Source organism: Solanum lycopersicum, chromosome 11 (genome assembly GCF_036512215.1).
Source record: "Solanum lycopersicum chromosome 11, SLM_r2.1".
Taxonomy (NCBI): Eukaryota; Viridiplantae; Streptophyta; class Magnoliopsida; order Solanales; family Solanaceae; genus Solanum; species Solanum lycopersicum.
In genome coordinates this window covers 10,507,869-10,523,807 of record NC_090810.1, presented here as the reverse complement: position 1 = coordinate 10,523,807, position 15,939 = coordinate 10,507,869, and the positions used below count along the sequence as shown (strand labels likewise).

Below are 15,939 nucleotides of genomic sequence, written 5' to 3'. Positions count from 1 at the left end.
AAGATGGCGATAATGAAAGTTTATGTACACTCAATAATAATATTGTGATGATCGCTTTTGAGAAATCTCTACACAATATCAAGGCATGGTTGCAAAACAGTATTCGTCCATGCTTCGTCAGTATCTTCTTCTTTATCTTCTTTGAAAACGTCCGTAGCAATTATATGATGCACTGACCACATTTTCTCGCTTATTAAACGTTGAATCTTGTCAAGTTGATTACAAATTAACATACGAGTATTACGCTTGATACTTGAAATTGAAGCTTGAAGAATCATATTCTTTGATTCATCATCTCCGTCTATATTTGTTTCTTCCCTTAAATATTTGTCCATTTCAGGGACACTTATGGACCGTCGGATTCCTTTGGTGTAATCTGCATCTGGAATGAAAATCTGTCGTACCTCATCCACTAGTCCTGCATGCGACACAAATTTAAAGAAGAGTTTTATTTAGTAGAACATATATTTGATAACCAAAAGTAGAAAATTATATATGAAAAGTTTTTAGCTAGCTGCATGATTGTATATCATTATTGATACATAAAATAATTACAAAAACTACCTGCTTTGACCATTTGATCAACCCTCATGTCAACTCTACGGTTCAAGACCGATTGCTCGATATCAATCCAAATAAAGCAACAATCATACTTATATTTGAACATGAACACAGGATCTTCCACAAGTTTTTCAATATACGAATTTGACCCTCCAATAATAATTGGAAAACGTTGAGTCTTCTGTATTTTTTCTATATAGACGACAGCTTACAAACAAAAATCTTCAGCTGTGAAGTCTGAATCTGGTTCAATTTCACCTAAGAAAATGTAATCAAATTAACTTTCTCAAAATTGAAAGAAATAATTTTTTAATAGTAAAGTATATTTTTCACTAGAATCTATAATTACTACTATAAAATTATCTAGGTAGTCATTTGATATAAGTATTCTTGAGAATAAACATATATACCTAACAAATAGTGTCGTACACCTTGTTTCTCAGCGTGTGTGATCTTGTTTGTAACAATTTCAAGTCCCTTGTAAACTTGCATTTTATCCGAGTTGATTATTTCTCCTCGAAAATGGGTGGCAATGTCAACAGAGAGACGGGATTTTCCCGTTCCTGTGGCCCCCATTATGAAGATCACTTTTTTCTTGTTGAACTCTTCATTGTTGATAAAAGTATTCATTTTTCTACCAAAAAAAAATATTAATTAGTTTCGAATAGTTAATTCATAAAGTCGGACATTAAAATCTTGTAAATATAAAACTAGTAAGTAGAAACTGTAAAAAATAGGTCCAAAATAAAAGATACCAAAACAGAAGATGGCGATAATGAAAGTTTATGTACACTCAATAATAATATTGTGATGATTGCTTTTGAGAAATCTCTTCACAATATCAAGGCATGGTTGCAAAACAGTATTCGTCCATGCTTCGTCAGTATCTTCTTCTTTATCTTCTTTGAAAACGTCCGTAGCAATTATATGATGCACTGACCACATTTTCTCTCTTATTAATCGTTGAATCTAATCAAGTTGATTACAAATTAACATACGAGTATTACGCTTGATACTTGAAATTGAAGCTTGAAGAATCATATTCTTTGAATCATCATCTCCGTCTATATTTATTTCTTCCCTTAAATATTTGTCCATTTCAGGGACACTTATGGACCGTCGGATTCCTTTGGTGTAATCTGCATCTGGAATGAAAATCTGTCGTACCTCATCCACTAGCCCTGCATGCGACACAAATTTAAAGAAGAGTTTTATTTAGTAGAACATATATTTGATAACCAAAAGTAAAAAATTATATAAGAAAAGTTTTTAGCTAGCTGCATGATTGTATATCATTATTGATACATAAAATAATTACAAAAACTACCTGCTTTGACCATTTGATCAACCCTCATGTCAACTTTACGATTCAAGACTGATTGCTCAACATCAATCCAAATAAAGCAACTATCATACTTATATTTGAACATGAACACAGGATCTTCCACAAGTTTTTCAATATACGAATTTGACCCTCCAATGATAATTGGAACACGTTAAGTCTTCTGTATTTTTTCTATATAGACGACAGCTTGCAAACAAAAATCTTCAGCTGTGAAGTCTGAATCTGGTTCAATTTCACCTAAGAAAATGTAATCAAATTAACTTTCTCAAAATTGAAAGAAATAATTTTTTAATAGTAAAGTATATTTTTCACTAGAATCTATAATTACTACTATAAAATTATCTAGGTAGTCATTTGATATAAGTATTCTTGAGAATAAACATATATACCTAACAAATAGTGTCGTACACCTTGTTTCTCAGCGTGTGTGATCTTGTTTGTAACAATTTCAAGTCCCTTGTAAACTTGCATTTTATCCGAGTTGATTATTTCTCCTCGAAAATGGGTGGCAATGTCAACAGAGAGACGGGATTTTCCCGTTCCTGTGGCCCCCATTATGAAGATCACTTTTTTCTTGTTGAACTCTTCATTGTTGATGAAAGTATTCATTTTTCTACCAAAAAAAATATTAATTAGTTTCGAGTAGTGAATTCATAAAGTCGGACATTAAAATCTTGTAAATATAAAACTAGTAAGTAGAAACTGTAAAAAATAGGTCCAACATAAAATAGACCAAAACAGAAGATGGCGATAATGAAAGTTTATGTACACTCAATAATAATATTGTGATGATCGCTTTTGAGAAATCTCTTCACAATATCAAGGCATGGTTGCAAAATAGTATTCGTCCATGCTTCGTCAGTATCTTCTTCTTTATCTTCTTTGAAAACGTCCGTAGCAATTATATGATGCACTGACCACATTTCTCGCTTATTAATCGTTGAATCTTGTCGAGTTGGTTACATGTAACGACCTGTTTAGTCGTTTTGAGCAGCAGATTTTATTCTGGGAAAAGCTGTCTTGGTCGACGGGCCCCATGATGGACCATCGTAGGTACGACGGACCATCGAGGGTGTCTCGTTTTAAAATTGGGTACTGAAATCAACTCTCTGAACTTCGTAAGGGAATGGCAAAACGGACCGTCGGGGGCACGACGGACCGTCACACATTTTCCACAGAAATTTAGTCTCTGAACTCTGCGACGACCCAGCAGGACGGACCGTCGCAGGCACGACGGCCCGTCACAGACTGCGTAATCCCAGGCTGAGTCGGATTTCTTTAAATGTTTTAAGGGACGTTTTGGACTATTCCTTCTTTAATTATAAATTTAGTGGTTTAATATTAATAACTCAATTAGGGTAAAAGAAAGAGGGTTTGAATAAGAAAAATAAAAAGAACAAAGAGAGAGAGAGAGAGGATCGAACGAGAAAGAGGAGAAACGAGAAGAAGAACAAAGCGTGGGGAACTTGCTTGCTTGATCACTAATCTTCGGTGGAGGTAGGTTATGGTTTTTATACTATTCGTAGTTAACTCTTAATAGTGAATGATATGTGTTGGGTTGTATTGTAAAGTCTTCTATATGCTTAATTGTATGCTTTCATTAATATGATTATATAATTGTGATGAAAGAAGCATGATGAAGCTATTGAATCCCAAATCTTGAAAACCCATTGTTAATGATGATGCCTTGGTATAAAAGAAGGCTTGATGAACTAAAGTAATGAGATTGATATGCCTTGGTATAAAAGAAGGCTTGATGAACTAAAGTAATGAGATTAATATGCCTTGGTATAAAAGAAGGGTTGATGAACTAAAGTAATGAGATTGATATGTCTTGGTATAAAAGAAGGCTTGATGGATTAACAGAATAAGATTAGTGGAGCGGGTGTCACGAATCGACACGTAGAATTAGGAGATCGGGTGTCACGAACCGACACGTAGATTTAGGGGATAGGGTGTCACAAACTAACACATAGAATTAGGGGATCGGGTGTCACGAACCGACACGTAGAACTAAGGGATCGGGTGTCACGAACCGACACGTAGAACTAGGGGATCGGGTGTCACGAACCGACACGTAGAACTAGGGGATCGGGTGTCATGAACCGACACGTAGAACTAGGGGATCGGGTGTCATGAACCGACACATAGAACTAGGGAATCAGATGTCACGAACCGACTCGTAGAATTAGGGGATCAGAGTGTCATGTTTCGACACATAGTAGTAGGGGAGCGGAGTGTCACGTGCCGACACAAGAGGAATAAAGATAATGAATCTTGGAATTAGGTTAATAAATTCGAATGAAAAGAACCTATTTCCCAAATGAGTATGATATGGAGGCTTGAGTCCTCATGAGTGTACTTGACGTTATTTATCAAAGATTCTTGTACATGTTGTTGCTACAGATTGAGTATTGTAGATGATTTATGATATGATCTGATATATATTGTTTTCTATTTTGAGTTGGCCGATGATATCTACTCAGTACCCGTGTTTTGTACTGACCCCTACTTGTATGTTTCTTTCCTTGTTATTTGTGGAATGCAGCAAACGTGCCATTGTCTTCAACTCAACCGCAACTCTAGCTAGTCTTCATTACACCGAATTTCAGGGTGAGCTAACGCTTCTAGCTTGGACTGGATCTTCTTCTTCATGTCTCGATGCCTTGAAATTCCGGCATGGACTAGCTTTTTATTTATTCTAGCTTTCTAGATACTCTTAGCTTTAGTAATTTGAGGATAGATGTTCTTGTGATGATGACTTCCAGATTTTGGGGATAATAATAGTTGTCGAGTTTTTAGAAGTTATTTAATTGATTTTCATTAATGAGTTTAAGTCTTCCACATTATATTGTGTTATTATATTCTAAATATTGGGTTTTGTATTAATTGGTTCGCTCACATAGGAGGGTAAGTGTTGGTGCCAGTCGCGGCTCGATTTGGGTGGTGACATTGCAAATTAACATACGAGTATTACGCTTGATACTTGAAATTGAAGCTTGAAGAATCATCTTCTTTGATTCATCATCTCCGTCTATATTTGTTTCTTCGCTTAAATATATATCCATTTCAGGGACACCGATGGACCGTCGGATTCCTTTGGTGTAATCTGCATCTGGAATGAAAATCTGTCGCACCTCATTCACTAGCCCTGCATGCGACACAAATTTAAAGAAGAGTTTTATTTAGTAGAACATATATTTGATAACCAAAAGTAGAAAATTATATAAGAAAAGTTTTTAGCTAGCTGCATGATAGTATATCTTTATTGATACATAAAATAATTACAAAAACTACCTGCTTCGACCATTTGATCAACCCTCATGTCAACTCTACTGTTCAAGATTTATTGCTCAATATCAATCCAAATAAAGCAACTATCATACTTATATTTGAACATGAACAAAGGATCTTCCACAAGTTTTTCAATATACGAATTTGACCCTCCCACAATAATTGGAACACGTTGAGTCTTCTGTATTTTTTCTATATAGACGACAGCTTGCAAACAAAAATCTTCAGCTGTGAAGTTTGAATCTGGTTCAATTTCTAAGAAAATGTAATCAAATTAACTTTCTCAAAATTGAAAGAAATAATTTTTTAATAGTAAAGTATATTTTTCATTAGAATCTATAATTACTACTATAAAATTATCTAGGTAGTCATTTGATATAAGTATTCTTGAGAATAAACATATATACCTAACAAATAGTGTCATACACCTTGTTTCTCAGCGTGTGTGATCTTATTTGTAACAATTTCAAGTCCCTTGTAAACTTGCATTTTATCCGAGTTGATTATTTCTCCTCGAAAATGGGTGGCAATGTCAACAAAGAGACGGGATTTTCCCGTTCCTGTGGCCCCCATTATGAAGATCACTTTTTTCTTGTTGAACTCTTCATATTTGATAAAAGTATTAATTTTTCTACCAAAAATAATATTAATTAGTTTAGAATAGTGAATTCATAAAGTCAGACATTAAAATATTAAAAATATAAAACTAGTAAGTAGAAACCTTGCTTGACTTGGAATATACTATCTAAAAATATAAAACTTTCTTGATGGTGGATGTGAAAAAAAAATTACATTCAGCTTTTATAGTAAAAAAATTTTGTGGACTTATTAATTGACATACCAATTTCATAATTACTAATATATTGTAACGACCTGTTTAGTCGTTTTGAGCAGCAGACTTTATTTCTGGAAAAACTGGCAGAAGCGACGGACCCCACGACGGACCGTCATGGGCACGACGGACCGTCGCAGGGTCTCGTTTCAAAACACTTAGAAAATCTGAAATTGGGTACTGAAAATCGACTCTCTGAACTTCGTGACGGAATGGCAGGACGGACCGTCACAGGCGTGACGGACCATCATAGATTGTTCAGTGGAAATTGACTCTCTGACTCTTACGACGACCTGCAGGACGGACCGTCGCAGACACGACGGCCCGTCACAGGTTGCGCAAATCCCAGGCAGAATCGGATTTCCTTACACGTTTTAAGGGACGTTTTTGGACTATTCCTTCCTTAATTATAGATTTTGTGGGTTTATATTAATAACTCAAATTCTTGGGGGTTAAAAGAGGTAACCCTAAGTTAATTAGTGGGGTATTATTGCCATATTTTATTCTTAATTATATACTAATTAGGGTAAAAGAAAGAGGGTTTGAATAAGAAAATAGAAAGAACAAGAAGGGAGAGAGAGAAACGATCGAGAAGAAGAGGAAAACAACAAAGCTTTGGGAAAATTCTTGCTTGATTCAATTCTTTGGTGGAGGTAGGTTATGGTTTTCATGCTTCATAAGTAAACTCTTAATAGTGAATGATATGTATTGGTAGTATTGTAAACCCTACTATATGCTTAATTGTATGTTTGCATGAATATGATTATGTGATTGTGATAAGATAAGCATGATGAAAAATATTGAATCCCAAATCTTGAAAAGAAACTTTAATATACATTATTAATGATGGTGCCTTGGTGTAGAAGAAGGCTTGGTGAATTAAAGTAATGGGATTGATGATGCCTTGAAATAGAGAAGGCTTGATGATTTACAGAATGATATTAGTGGATCGGAGTGTCACGTTCCGACACATAGAATTAGGGGATCGGAGTGTCACGTACCGACACATGTAGGGGATCGGAGTGTCACGTTCCGACACATGTAGGGGATCGGAGTGTCACGTACCGACACATGTAGGGGATCGGAGTGTCACGTTCCGACACATGTAGGGGATCGGAGTGTCACGTTCCGACACATAGAATTAGGGGATCGGAGTGTCACGTTTCGACACATAGAATTAGTGGATCAGAGTGTCACGTTCCGACACATAGAATTAGGGGATCGGAGTGTCACGTTCCGACACATAGTATTAGTGGATCGGAGTGTCACGTACCGACACATAGTAGTAGGGGATCGGAGTGTCACGTACCGACACAAGAGGAGGAAAGATAATGAATCTTGAAAGATGATAATATACTCAACTTAATATACTTAATTCCCAAATGAGTATGGTGTTGAGGCTTGAGCCCTCATGGATGAACTTGATGGTACTTATTGATGATTATAATACTTGTTGTTGCTACATGTTGAGTTTTATAGTTGATTTACGATAATATTGATATATACTGTTCCCTATTTTGAGTTGGCCGATGATATCTACTCAGTACCTATGTTTTGTACTAACCCCTACTTTTATGTTTTTCTTCTTGTTATTTGTGGAGTGCAGCAAACGTGCCGTCATCTTCGACTCAACAGTAACTCAAGCCAGTCTTCGTCACACCGGATGTTCAGGGTGAGCTAACGCTTCTAGCTTGGACTGGATCTTCTCCTTCATGTCTTGATGCCTTGAACTTCCGGCATGTACTAGCTTCTTATGTATTTTTAGCTTCTTAGAAACTCTTAGAATTAGTAGTTTAAAGTAGATGTTCTTGTGATGATGACTTCTAGGTTTTGGGAATAATAGATGTTGAATATTGATAGTTATTGAATTGGTTTTTATTAATGAGTTTAAGTCTTCCGCATTACTTTCTGTTGTTATTACATTGAAATGTTAAGGTTTAGATTGGTTGGTTCGCTCACATAGGAGGGTAAGTGTGGGTGCCAGTCGCGATCCGATTTGGGTCGTGACAAAACTTGGTATCAGAGCATTAGGTTCGTTGGTCTCATCACACAAGAACAGGTCTAGTAGAGTCTTAAGGAACGGTAGGGGGACACCTTTACTTTTCTTTGAGAGGCTATAAGACTTTAGGAAAAATTTCACTCTTTCATTCTTTCTTTCGTGCTACTACTTGAGTCCAATTGGTATCTAGGCGATACGAATTGGTATCTGACCATCTTCACTCTCTTTCGCAGATGGTTAGAACTAGAGCAACGACTACGCCAACACCAACACCGGACCGACAAGAAACAACTGAGCCAGCCACTGGGGTTGTGGCTCGAGGGAGAGCAGCGACAAGGGGCCGTGGTAGAGGTCGTGGGAGGACGTCCTCTAGAGGAAGAGGACGAGCACCGAGCCCATCTGGTACTAGGGCGGTGACTCCTCCACCGACTGAGGAAGTGATAAGAGAGGGGGAGGATAGGGTGAATGAACAAGTGCAAAATGAGGAAATGCCACCCCAACCTACCCCAGAGATAATCAATCATGTTCTGGCTTATCTTAGCGGGTTATATGATCAGGGCCAGACACCCCCAGTGTTTTCTGCACCAGCACCTCAAGCTCCGGAGGTACAACATGCGGCTACTATGGCTCCCCGCATGGATGTTCCATTGGAAATAGGCACATTTCCACGTCTGACTACTGGGCCTATAATGACAAGTGATCAGCATGAACTTTTCAGTAAGTTCTTGAAATTGAAACCTCCGGTCTTCAAGGGTGCTGAATCGGAGGATGCTTATGATTTTCTGGTTGACTGTCATGAGCTACTACACAAGATGGGTATAGTAGAACGGTTTGGTGTGGAGTTTGTGACTTATCAGTTTCAAGGGAACGCCAAAATGTGGTGGCGGTCACATATTGAGTGTCAACCAATAGAGGCACCACCTATGACTTGGGCCTCGTTCTCTAGCTTGTTTATGGAGAAGTATATCCCCCGGACTTTGAGGGATAGGAAAAGGGATGAGTTCTTGAGCCTAGAGCAAGGTAGGATGTCGGTTAATGCTTATGAGGCTAAGTTTCGTGCACTATCCAGATATGCCACTCAACTCTGTTTCAGTCCTCAAGAGCGGATTCGCCAGTTTGTGAAGGGGTTGAGATCAGAGTTGCGGATTTCGGCCTTACAGGTAGCGGCTACAGCAAAATCCTTCCAAGAAGTGGTAGACTTCGTGATAGAGGTGGAAGGAGTGAAGCCCGATGACTTCACCTCGACACCGACATCAAAAAGGTTTCGGAAGGGGGGTGAGTTTAATGGTTCCCACTCTAGAGGACAGAGTTCTGTAGGTTACTCGGTTCGACCCATTCAGTCTTCACTACAGACTGTAGTTGGGGGTCCACCTCCGACCGGTCAACACTTCTCCGAGGGGCCTATGATTGACTCCAGAGAATGTTATGGATGTGGGGAGATTGGACATAGTAGGAAAAATTGTCCCAGACAAAGTTATAGACCCCCAATAGCTAAAGGTAGAGGTGGTCATGGTAGAGGCCGTTATTCTGGAGGACGTGGTGGTCGAGGTAATGGTGGTCACCAAAACGGCAGAGGTAATGGGAAAACTGGGGCCACTACATCACAACATGGTAGGGGCAACGGACAGACGAACGATAGGGCCCATTGTTACGCTTTCCCTGGGCGGTCTGAAGCGGAGGCATTCGATGTTGTCATCACAGGTAATCTTCTGGTTTGTGATTGCATGGCTTCTGAATTATTTGATCCTGGATCCACGTTTTCTTATGTATCTTCCTCATTTGCTAATGGTCTAAATTTACATTGTGAATTACTTGATATGCCTATTCGTGTTTCTACTCCGGTGGGTGAGTCTGTGGTAGTTGAAAAGGTATATAGGTCTTGTTTGGTGAACTTTGTGGGGAGAAACACTTATGTAGATTTTGTTATCTTAGAAATGGATGATTTTGATGTAATTCTGGGTATGACTTGGCTTTCTCCGCAATTTGCGATCTTGGACTGTAATGCTAAAACGGTGACGTTAGCCAAGCCTGGGACAGATCCGTTAGTTTGGGAGGGTGACTACACTTCCAATCCGGTCCGCATCGTCTCCTTTCTTTGTGCTAAGAAAATGATTAGTAAAGGGTGTTTAGATTTCTTGGCACATCTCAAGGATGACACTACCCAAGTACCTTCGATTGAGTCGGTTTCAGTAGTTCGTGAGTTTTTGGATGTGTTCTCTGCAGATCTTCCTGGTATGCCACCGGATAGGGATATTGACTTATGTATTGATCTTGAACCCGGTACTCGCCCCATTTCTATACCCCCTTATTGAATGGCTCCCGTGGATTTAAGAGAGTTAAAAGCACAACTTCAAGAGTTATTGAACAAAGGCTTCATTAGACCAAGTGCATCTCCTTGAGGTGCTCCGGTTTTGTTTGTAAAGAAGAAGGATGGGAGTTTTCGGATGTGCATAGACTATAGACAACTGAATAAAGTAACTATTAAGAACAAGTACCCTCTTCCTCGCATTGATGACTTGTTCGATCAGTTACAAGGCGCTTGTGTCTTCTCTAAGATTGACTTGAGATCCGGTTATCATCAATTGAAAATACGGGCAACAGATGTGCCAAAGACTGCTTTTCGAACGAGGTATGGGCATTACGAATTTGTAGTGATGTCCTTTGGTCTTACGAATGCCCCTGTTGCGTTCATGAGCTTGATGAACGGGATTTTTAAGCCATATTTGGACCTCTTCGTGATCGTATTTATTGATGATATATTGGTATACTCAAAGAGCAAGAAGGAAAATGAAGAACATTTGAGAATGGTATTGGAAATGTTAAGGGAGAAAAAGCTTTATGCCAAGTTCTCTAAGTGTGAGTTTTGGCTAGATGCAGTGTCCTTCTTGGGACACATGGTTTCTAAGGATGGAGTGATGGTGGATCCTTCTAAGATTGAGACAGTGAAGAATTGGGTAAGACCTACCAATGTGTCAGAAATAAGGAGCTTTGTTGGGTTAGCTAGCTACTACCGCCGATTCGTCAAGGGATTCTCTTCTATCGCTTCCCAATTGACAAACTTGACTAAGCTGAATGTCCCATTTGTATGGTCGGATGAATGTTAGGAAAGCTTTCAGAAGCTCAAGACTTTGTTGACTACCGCACCTATCCTTACCTTGCCAGTAGAGGGTAAGAACTTCATTGTTTATTGTGATGCATCCTATACTGGTTTGGGTGCAGTACTAATGCAAGAGAAGAGTGTGATTGCTTATGCTTCAAGACAATTAAAAGTGCATGAACGTAACTATCCCACTCATGATTTGGAATTGTCCGCGGTAGTGTTTGCATTAAAACAATGGAGACACTATTTATATGGGGTTAAGTGTGAGATCTATACGGATCATCGTAGCCTTCAGTATGTCTTTACTCAGAAAGATTTGAACTTAAGACAGAGGAGGTGGATGGAGTTACTAAAGGACTACGATATCACTATCTTGTATCATCCGGGGAAGGCGAATGTTGTAGCGGATGCTTTAAGTAGGAAGGCGGGAAGCATGGGAAGTCTAGCTCACTTGCAAGCTTCTAGACGCCCATTGGCTAGAGAGGTTCAGACTCTAGCTAATGACTTGATGAGATTAGAAGTAAATGAGAGGGGATGATTGTTGGCTTCTGTGGAGGCAAGATCCTCCTTTCTTGACAAGATTAAGGGAAGACAGTCTGATGATGAGAAACTGCGCAGAATTCAAGATAAGGTATTGCGAGGAGAGTCTAAGGAAGCACAAATCGATGAGGAAGGTGTTTTGAGGATCAAGGGAAGGGTATGTGTACCCCGCGTCGATGATTTGATCAACACAATTCTGACAGAGGCTCATAGTTCAAGGTATTCTATACATCCGGGTGCAACCAAGATGTATCGTGACCTAAAGCAACACTTTTGGTGGAGTAGAATGAAGCGTGATATTGTTGACTTTATTGCCAAGTGTCCAAACTGTCAACAAGTAAAGTGTGAACACCAAAGGCCCGGAGGAACACTTCAGAGAATGCCCATTCCGGAATGGAAGTGGGAAAGAATTGCAATGGATTTTGTGGTTGGTCTTCTGAAGACAATGGGTAAGTATGACTCCATTTGGGTGATTGTTGATAGGTTAACTAAATCTGCTCATTTCATTCCGGTCAAGGTGACTTACAATGCAGAAAAGTTAGACAAACTTTACATCTCGGAAGTGGTGTGATTGCATGGGGTTCCACTATCCATCATATCAGATAGAGGTACGCAGTTTACTTCTAAGTTTTGGAAAACATTGCATGCAGAATTGGGTACTAGGTTGGACCTTAGTACTGCGTTCCATCCCCAGACCGATGGTCAGTCTGAGCGAACGATTCAAGTGTTGGAGGATATGCTTCATGCGTGTGTGATAGAATTTGGTGGCCATTGGGATAGCTTCTTACTCTTGGCGGAGTTTTCATACAATAATAGCTATCACTCAAGCATTGATATGGCTCCATTTGAAGCATTGTATGGTAGGAGATGTAGGTCTCCCATTGGTTGGTTTGATGCGTTCGAGGTCAGACCTTGGGGTACTGATCTCTTGAGGGATTCGATGGAAAAAGTGAAGTCTATTCAAGAAAAGCTTCTAGCGGCGCAAAGTAGACAAAAAGAATATGCAGATCGAAAGGTTAGAGACTTAGAGTTCATGGAGGGTGAACAAGTCTTGTTGAAAGTTTCACCCATGAAAGGGGTGATGCGGTTTGGTAAAAGGGGTAAACTAAGTCCAAGGTACATTGGACCATTTGAAGTACTTAAGCGAGTAGGGGAGGTGGCTTATGAGTTAGCCTTGCCTCCAGGGCTGTCCGGAGTACACCCGGTATTCCATGTGTCGATGTTGAAAAGATACCATGGGGATGGGAACTACATTATCCGTTGGGATTCAGTTTTGCTTGATGAGAACTTGTCTTATGAGGAGGAGCCTGTTGCTATTTTAGATAGAGAAGTTCGCAAGTTGAGGTCAAAAGAGATTGCATCCATCAAGGTGCAATGGAAGAATCGACCGGTTGAAGAAGCCACTTGGGAGAAGGAGGCAGATATGCAAGAAAGATACCCACATCTGTTTAAAGATTCAGGTACTCCTTCTCGCCCTTGCTTTTCTTCTTGTGATCGTTCGGGGACGAACGATGGGTAAATTGGTATCTATTGTAACGACCTATTTAGTCGTTTTGAGCAGCAGACTTTATTTCTGGAAAAACTGGCAGAAGCGACGGACCCCACGACGGACCGTCATGGGCACGACGGACCGTCGCAGGGTCTCGTTTCAAAACACTTAGAAAATCTGAAATTGGGTACTGAAAATCGACTCTCTGAACTTCGTGACGGAATGGCAGGACGGACCGTCACAGGCGTGACGGACCATCATAGATTGTTCAGTGGAAATTGACTCTCTGACTCTTGCGACGACCTGCAGGACGGACCGTCGCAGGCACGACGGCCCGTCACAGGTTGCGCAAATCCCAGGCAGAATCATATTTCCTTACACGTTTTAAGGGACGTTTTTGGACTATTCCTTCCTTAATTATAGATTTTGTGGGTTTATATTAATAACTCAAATTCTTGGGGGTTAAAAGAGGTAACCCTAAGTTAATTAGTGGGGTATTATTGCCATCTTTTATTCTTAATTATATACTAATTAGGGTAAAAGAAAGAGGGTTTGAATAAGAAAATAGAAAGAACAAGAAGGGAGAAAGAGAAACGATCGAGAAGAAGAGGAAAACAACAAAGCTTTGGGAAAATTCTTGCTTGATTCAATTCTTCGGTGGAGGTAGGTTATGGTTTTCATGCTTCATAAGTAAACTCTTAATAGTGAATGATATGTATTGGTAGTATTGTAAACCCTACTATATGCTTAATGGTATGTTTGCATGAATATGATTATGTGATTGTGATAAGATAAGCATGATGAAAAATATTGAATCTCAAATCTTGAAAAGAAACTTTAATATACATTATTAATGATGATACCTTGGTATTGAAGAAGGCTTGGTGAATTAAAGTAATGGGATTGATGATGCCTTGGAATAGAGAAGGCTTGATGATTTACAGAATGATATTAGTGGATCGGAGTGTCACGTTCCGACACATAGAATTAGGGGATCGGAGTGTCACGTACCGACACATGTAGGGGATCGGAGTGTCACGTTCCGACACATGTAGGGGATCGGAGTGTTACGTACCGACACATGTAGGGGATCGGAGTGTCACGTTCCGACACATGTAGGGGATCGGAGTGTCACGTTCCGACACATAGAATTAGGGGATCGGAGTGTCACGTTCCGACACATAGAATTAGTGGATCGGAGTGTCACGTTCCGACACATAGAATTAGGGGATCGGAGTGTCACGTTCCGACACATAGTATTAGTGGATCGGAGTGTCACGTACCGACACATAGTAGTAGGGGATCGGAGTGTCAGGTACCGACACAAGAGGAGGAAAGATAATGAATCTTGAAAGATGATAATATACTCAACTTAATATACTTAATTCCCAAATGAGTATGGTGTTGAGGCTTGTGCCCTCATGGATGAACTTGATGGTACTTATTGATGATTATAATACTTGTCGTTGCTACATGTTGAGTTTTATAGTTTATTTACAATAATATTGATATCTACTGTTCCCTATTTTGAGTTGGCCGATGATATCTACTCAGTACCCGTGTTTTGTACTGACCCCTACTTTTATGTTTTTCTTCTTGTTATTTGTGGAGTGCAGCAAACGTGCCGTCATCTTCGACTCAACAGTAACTCAAGCCAGTCTTCGTCACACCGGATCTTCAGGGTGAGCTAACGCTTCTAGCTTGAACTGGATCTTCTCCTTCATGTCTTGATGCCTTGAACTTCCGGCATGGACTAGCTTCTTATGTATTTTTAGCTTCTTAGAAACTCTTAGAATTAGTAGTTTAAAGTAGATGTTCTTGTGATGATGACTTCCAGGTTTTGGGAATAATAGATGTTGAATATTGATAGTTATTAAATTGGTTTTTATTAATGAGTTTAAGTATTCCGCATTACTTTCTGTTGTTATTACATTGAAATGTTAAGGTTTAGATTGGTTGGTTCGCTCACATAGGAGGGTAAGTGTGGGTGCCAGTCGCGATCCGATTTGGGTCGTGACATATATTTTAGGATAAGAATGACTTTTAAAAGTATATAGATATGTCAACTTGAATTTTGGTAATTATTATTAAATATATTTTAGGACAAATTTATTAGTGTACATTGTTAGGAGATCACATAGAGCTGGACTTTTATAGTAAAAATGTTATTTTTTATAGACTTTTTAATTAGTAAACCAAATTAAATATATATAAATTCATATCTTTAAGAATAAGAATAGTTCATTAAAAAATTTAGAGTATTTCACCTTAAATTTTGGCGATTAAGCTTAAATTATTTTAGGATGACGTTTCTAGATGTATATTGTTATGAGATCACAAGTAGTTACAAAAGGATTGTACAAAGAACTCAATAAAATTTCTGACGGAATATATTTAAGTAATAATGCGTCAAATATTACACTATTCAACAACACATCATAAGTGTTAAGTCTAATTCCATAAGAGGGAAGTGAACAATTATCGATAACTATTTCAATTACGAGTATTCATCTTAACATGTGCACCATACAATAATAGTAAGGACTTTATTGAATCAAGCTTCAATCACCGTGATAGAATTAGGTAGAATATATTCATTACCGATAGATTACAAATTTACTATTTTATCTTCTTTGTCTATGTAACATTTTTAAGTATTGAGTAAAGAATTCAATTCTTCAAAATCCTTTTAGGATGGAATCTTCCCGAACATGTATGGTGATTTATTATTTTATCGCTCTATTAGCTTGACATTATGAGTGATCTCATGTAACTATGT

At 38.7% G+C, this 15,939-nt stretch overlaps 2 pseudogenes; both read right to left on the bottom strand.

Moving 5' to 3' along the window:
• Nucleotides 1–68: 68 nt before the first annotated feature.
• LOC112940050 (adenylate isopentenyltransferase 5, chloroplastic-like) lies at nucleotides 69–1,191 on the bottom strand (annotated as a pseudogene).
• A 339-nt stretch (nucleotides 1,192–1,530) lies between these two features.
• LOC101245611 (adenylate isopentenyltransferase 5, chloroplastic-like) lies at nucleotides 1,531–2,515 on the bottom strand (annotated as a pseudogene).
• Nucleotides 2,516–15,939: the final 13,424 nt, after the last annotated feature.